The sequence below is a fragment of the Arvicola amphibius genome, chromosome 14 (genome assembly GCF_903992535.2).
Source record: "Arvicola amphibius chromosome 14, mArvAmp1.2, whole genome shotgun sequence".
Classification (NCBI taxonomy): domain Eukaryota; kingdom Metazoa; phylum Chordata; class Mammalia; order Rodentia; family Cricetidae; genus Arvicola; species Arvicola amphibius.
In genome coordinates, this window is record NC_052060.1 from 13,688,429 (window position 1) to 13,695,303 (window position 6,875).

A 6,875-nucleotide genomic window follows, 5' to 3' on the forward strand; every position below is an offset into this window, starting at 1 on the left:
GGAAATGGAGGTACTTCCCCTCTGGGAGGTGCTGGGTCACTCATACATGCGGGAGGCAGTCTAGACACAGAAGCTGGGTGTGGGAAACAGCCTCAGCTAGCACCACCGCTCTAATAAAACTGGCAACAGCCATGGCCATTCTGCATCCCGGGCATGTCTTGTGCTATGTCACGATGAGCACCTACTGTGCTCCAGGAGATATGCTAGACACCATGGCTACACCGATGAGTAAAGCAGGCGTTTTCGCAGCTTTCTGGGTGGGTGGGGTGGGTTCTCAGGTTCCCTGGTGACTCAGAAATAAATTAAGCATGTAAATGGATTATTACTGTGTGCAGAATGTGCAAACGCCGTGAGAATGCACAGCCCGCACATCTGAAAGGCTCCCCCCTCCATCAGCTAAGGTTCCTTTTGCTATTTCACCTAGGAAGAAACTAGGGCTCAGAACGGTTAGGTCTTTCGGCCAAGGTTGCCCAGCAACTAACAAGCCGCGCTGGGGTTTATAGATCTGTATGTTCCCGCTGGCTTCTCCCTCAACCACCTGTCTCTTGGGATATCAGCATCTGAAGGGGTGAGAGGATGAGGTGGTCTTTTAGCATGTATGCCTTCTGATTGCCATCACTTGACATTTACTGCCTTGTCTTGGAGTGGGGACCTGAAGGTCAACTTTCCACTTCTCTGTGTCACCTCTTTCTCCAAGTCTGTCTTTCCCACACCTACAAGGTTCTGGCAGGACAGTGGGCCTTTCTCCAAGTTCTATGTGGTTATAGAAGAAGTTGGGACTAGAACACTTGGGCAGTTCTCCAAGTTCCTGGCATAGCCTGTAAACTTGACATTTCAGAACAGTGAGGGCCAGACAGCCTTTGGTGAGCAGTGGGCAGCCATGCTATGTGCAGTGGGAGTGAGTTGGGTGCATACATGAGGGAGGTGCTAACCTGTGCTACAGACAGACCTAAAAGGCTGCTGTGCATGCATGTAGAAGTGCATATCTGGTGAGCACATAGCCACCAGCACTTGTATTAGTGGTATATGTCTCTGTGTAACACGAGGGCTGGCTTGTTGGGGTTTCTGTCCTACCCAGTGTCCCACAGCTGGCAATGCCCAAAGAAAATGACACAGAGATCTCCATAAGTTATAAAACTGATTGGCCCATTAGCTCATGTAGCTTATATTAACCCATTATTCTTATTTATGTTAGCCACATGGCTCGGTACCTTTCTCAGCCAGGTAGATCACATCTTGCTTCTTCGGTGATCTGGGCAGGAATGTGGGAACAGCTTCCTTCTTCCCAGAATTCTCCTCTTCTCATCGCCCGCCTCTACTTCCTGTCTGGTTGACCCGCCTATACTTCCTGCCTGGCCAATCAGTGTTTATTTAAAACATGATTGACAGAATACAGACAATTCTCCCACACCATCTGTGTTTGGGAATGGTGACATGCTTATCTGTCATGAAGTATGCAACATGAGGCAGAAACAGCGAGGGCCCATTCAAAGCCACACAAAGAGGAAAAGTGGGTCCTGAGGGGACAGCTAAGTACACAGTCCTCCCACAGGGCCTTTGGCCATGGTTTGGGGCAGAAGCTGTCCCAGGAGAGGGGATTGTGGTGGGGCACAGTGGTAGCTAGGAAGCCACCTTGAGAGGGGAAGCTGCTGGGCCCATGATGTGGGGGAGGCCCTGGACTTCTCCTTTCCTAGGAAAAGTCAAATATAAAAGTTGAGTTCAAGTCTAGGGCATGGGGTAGAAGAGCTGGAAAGATGCTCAGCAGGTAAAAGTACCTGCCGCACAAGGCCAATGACCTGAGCCCAACCATGGAATCCCCAAAGGAAGAAGAGGTCCTCACATACATGGCATTGCAACAGCACACCCTCCTACTAACGTGTATGTGCACCTGTACACACCACAGGTGAGAAGGGTTAAAAAGCCTCAGGGTCCTCAAAGCATCTACTGTTTCTTCAACTGCCCGATCTCCAGTGCTGTAGCTCCCAGGGTCCACAGAACTACCTAGAAGATGCTGTGATGACCCATCTCCATTGTCAAGTTGATTGACTTTAAAATCACCTAGGAGACGACCTCTGTATGTAACTGTGAGGGCATTTGTTGGGAGGAGGGGGAAAGCCCCACCCTGAGTGTGGGCATCAAGTAGTAGGGAGTATGGTCCCAAATGAACGGCGTGGAGAAGGGGAGTGGAATACCAGCATGCTCTCCCTCAGCTTCCTGACTGCAGATGGAATGTGACCTCACATTCCTGCCACCTTGCCTTCCCTACCACGGAGGTCTGTACCTCTCAAACAGCCTTGGGCTGTACCTCTCAAACTGTGAGCCAAAGTAAATTCTCCTTTTGTTAAGTTGATTTTGTCAATGCTGTTTGTTGGTTGGTTGGTTGATTTGGCTTCAATATATCAAGGAGAAAAGTAGTGGATATACCCAGACAATCAATTAGCAGCATATCACTTCATGCTGGGCTATCTGGGAGGGAAGTTCCTCTAGTCCCATAGCATGTTACACTCACTTATTTCTCTATTCTTTAGCTACAGCCACTGAATGCACTGTGGCTAATATTTTGAGCAAAATTTTTATCCACCAAATCAATGATAATAAAAATTAAAGATTTTCTTTTTATTCTTTCTCTAATGGTCTTCCTTTTTATATTAATAAATTTCTATTGAATACATTTTTTCTAGTCTTTGGAGATCTTTAATTTCCTTTTGAAAGCCGGGCCTATAGTGACAAAATCCCCCAATTAAAAAATAAATATGTTTATTTATTTTTAATTAAAAATTTTCATATATTTTGATCATATTATTTTACCTTCTCCAACTCCTTCCAGATCCTCCCTTCCTCCTTACCTACCCGATTTCATGTCCCCCCCCCCCACTTCCTTTCTAGTTTGGTAAGCTCTTTCAACCTTTTATACCTTAGAACATTCCATCCCATATTTACATTAGCCTGCTTACAGTAGCTATTACAAAATACCCCAAGGTGTTTAAAAAAGGAAAATGTTTATTTGACTCAACTTTCAAGCGAGGGGAAAGTCCGAATAGCCTGGTGCTATGGGCGCCCCTGGCTGTGCCACAACATGGCAGAGACACAGGAAAGGAACTGGTTAAATACAAAACGGGATGCGTCTGTGAGTGAGGAAGCAAGGGAGTGGGTGGGGCTGTGCTCACACTTCCATGGCGACCCACAGGACGGCTTTACTACAGGATCCACACGAGCCCTGCCATGAAGACAGTCCCAGCCAGATTATCTCAATTTAGCCCCACTTCTTAGAGGTCTGGCCCACCTTCAATTCATTCTATTCAAGAATCAAGCCTCAAACTGAGTTTGCGGGTGGGCAAATTCAAACCACGGCAACTCTCTTCTCCTTTGAGTACTTTCTAAAGAGAATCCGAACACTCTTGTTTGTGATCCTCTATTGATAATGTACCCCCCTCTTATTTCGTGTACGATTGTTCTTTGCCATTGATTTCCCTGCAGCCTGGATAGGATTTGCCTGGTGCAGGTGTTACGCATTTGTACTGATTGGTGGTCTCTGAACTTCCCGCGTCTCTGGTTTGGCGGTTGAGAAGTTCACAGTCCTTACCAGTGATACTGTTTCTTCTGTTCCTCCTCTATGTCCCCTCACTCTGAGATCCCCGCTGCACATCTGTTATACCCTCCATAAGTGTGTTCTGTATGTTTTCTTCTATCTTTAAATTTCCCCTTTTTCTCCTTTCTGTTTCAGTTTTGGAAGTCCCTGCTGACATTTTTGTTGTTGTTGTTGTTTTTGTTTTTTGGGTTTTTTTTGTTTTATTTATTTATTTTTTGGTTTTCGAGACAGGATTTCTCTGTAGCTTTGGAGCCTGTCCTGGAACTAGCTCTTGTAGACCAGGCTGGTCTCGAACTCACAGAGATCCGCCTGTCTCTGCCTCCCAGGTGCTGGGATTAAAGGTGTGCGCCATCACCGGCCACCAGCCGGCTCCTGCTGACATTTTAAAACAGTTTCACTGATTTAATATTTAGCCATGTACTGACTGATAAGCCCAATCAAAGGTATTCTTCATCCCACTTACTAGTAGATTTTATTTTAGCACTTCCTTCATATTCTTTCTTAGAATATCTGTCTCTGCTTACAGTACCTGTATGTCCTTGCATGTTTTTGTATCTACCTGTATGTTCTTGCATGTGGTCTATTTTTCCCACTGGAGCCCAGCATATTAATCACCATTATGGTTAGTGTTAGCATTTAAAATTTTATTTATTATTAGTGCGTATTTGCGTACATGCATGAGATGTACATGCATGACACATGCATGGAGGTCAGTGTGGACGCTCCCCTCATCACGCTTCTAGCACCACACTTCTCCTTTATGGTCTGTGCCTTTAATCCATGTAAAATAAGCTCTTTCTTCCCAAAGTTACCTTTGCCAGGTTTGTCACAACAAAGGAAAAAGTGACTAAGATAGATATCATTTTCAAAATTTGTACTCTAATTTGAGTAGCCTTGTCATATGTCTGGGTCTGATTCCCCCATTTCTTTTTTGGTGTCTTGTCAAAGTATGTTTTATCTATCTATCTATCTATCTATCTATCTATCTATCTATCTGTTTATTTTGGTTTTTAGAGACAGGGTATCTCTGTATAGCTTTGGAGCCTGTCCTGGAACTCAGTCTATAGACCAGGCTGGCCTCAAACTCACAGAGATCAGTCTGCCTCTGCCACCTGAGTGTTGGGATTAAAGGTGTGCACCACCACCACCCGGGTATTTTTATTTTTTTTATTATTTTTTACCTTGCTACATCTTCTCCCTGCACCCCACCCCCATAAAAAGGTTGGCTATGATGTACTGAGAAAAGAGGTTGAGGCCATTAGGATTCAGTGATGTGGTGAGGGGTGGGGGAGAGCAGGCCCTTGATTGGTCTCAGTCAACCTGTTCTCCCAAAGGGTTTCTCGGTTCTTCCCTTATTCGAACCATTCTTTGTCTGAGATAAGAGGGCCGTATGGCTTGGCCTAGAGTACCCTTTCCCTAACTCCACCAAGCTTTGGCCAGATGCCAGCTAACTAAACTCTAGTGAATTAGCATCTCTGGAGGACAGGTCTTAAAAAGGGCAGGGTGCTCCTGGAGTGTTCCAGAATCCCTGTTTCCCTCAACCACACACACAGGGGACTGTTCTTCGGACTGCACTGTAGTAATCTAGTAGGACTCTTGGGTTAAAAAAAAAAAAAAGAAAAAAATCACAGCTATATATTCTTCTCCCATCCAAACTGCACACAGCCAGAGTTCTTATATATAAATTTGTCTACACTGAGTCTCTGGGAATTTGTCAATTACAGTTTGGTCCTCCTAACCCTGTTTTAGTTCCCATGAAAGTTTCTGCTCTAGCAGCTTGTGGTTCTTTCTGTCTGTCTGTCTTCCTAACTTGGGGTCAGGGGTTTTCCCTATGACCTCAATTCTCTGGCAAATTTAAGAAAAATTATTGACTTTCAGTTTATTTAACTTTTTTTTCTTGTGTGAACAGGGGCCATGATTGCTGGACTGGGAAGCAGAAGTTCCGGCGTTTTATTTCCAAGCGAGTTTTCTCATGGATATTGTTCAAGATCCTTTCCATTCTGAAGAGGATCGGAGGCCGGGGTGGTAAAAGTAGGACAGTTTTATCTGTCTAAAACAGTTCTATCTCTGAAGGAAGATGGATCTCTGAAGGTAAGCAGTTCCTCTGGGAATCCACCTCTGGGTGTTCTCTGCTCTCCCGCCACTCTCCGCAAGCAGATGGCATGCAGAGTGAAATGTCACCAACTTTCCATTGCTAGTCCAGACATCAGGAAACACTCAGTGTTCTGTCCAGAATCTTCAAAAGCCAACGTGTATATTCTAGGTGGACTTGAGCGTGTTGACCAATCCCCCCCTAGGACAGACAGGACAAATACCAAGGCTTCTTGGTAAAGTACTGTGTTGCTATCCACCCCTCTTCACAAGACTAACTTCAACTAGATTTGAGTTTGTATATGCCACGTGTTTTCCACAGGGTGTGGCGTGGGGGGAGGAAGAAGAATACATCCTGACATCCGCACCCTGGTGCAATCAAAAGAAGTCATGTGTTCGGGTTGCTGTCCACTGGACACAGCTTAGAATCACCTGGGAAGAGTGCCAGTTAAGGAGCTGTCTGGATCATGGGCGTGTGGGCACGTCTGTAGGGGGTTGTCTTCATTGTGAATTGATATAGGCAGATCTAGCTCATTCCAGGTGTAGCAGAGTTTGAAGTACAGTTAAGAACTTGTAGTAGTTGCAAAACCCTGACCTCATTCTCTCTATCTCTTAGCAACCTGTTCCTCTCTCTGGACCAGCACCCTGTCCTGCTTCTGCAGAGAGTGGGTCATCTACATGCTGGTGATGTCATCCCTGGGGAAAACACAAGCACAGAGCAGATGCTGAAGGGTCTTTCAAATCTCACCCCGTGGGTTCTATACGTAGCAGTGTATTCACGTCAATGTTCAGCATAGGTTTTCACTGAATAAAGAGCTCTGCCTGAGCCCTATTCCAAATGTCCTACGTATTGCTCAGGCCAAGCACCGTCACTTTCCCTGGGTTTGCAGCCCATGCAGGGGATTTCACAATGGGAGAATTTCCATGCACTTTGATCGGCAGAAGCCCATTCCCGTTCTTTAAACCTTCAGCCACAGCCCTAAAGGAAGGACCAGAAAATGGCAGACAAGGGTGGGAAGTTGCCTGAATAGTGCATCCTGATGAGTTGCCTCTCTCTGCCTGCAGGGCAGAGGGCTCTCTGCGGTATTTTTGCCCCAACCAGTGTTAGAGATGTAAATGGTGGACAGGTTGACACCTGCCCAATGTTTCCTGAGTCAGAGGTGCTTACAGACAACTAAGTGGGACTGAATGCTCT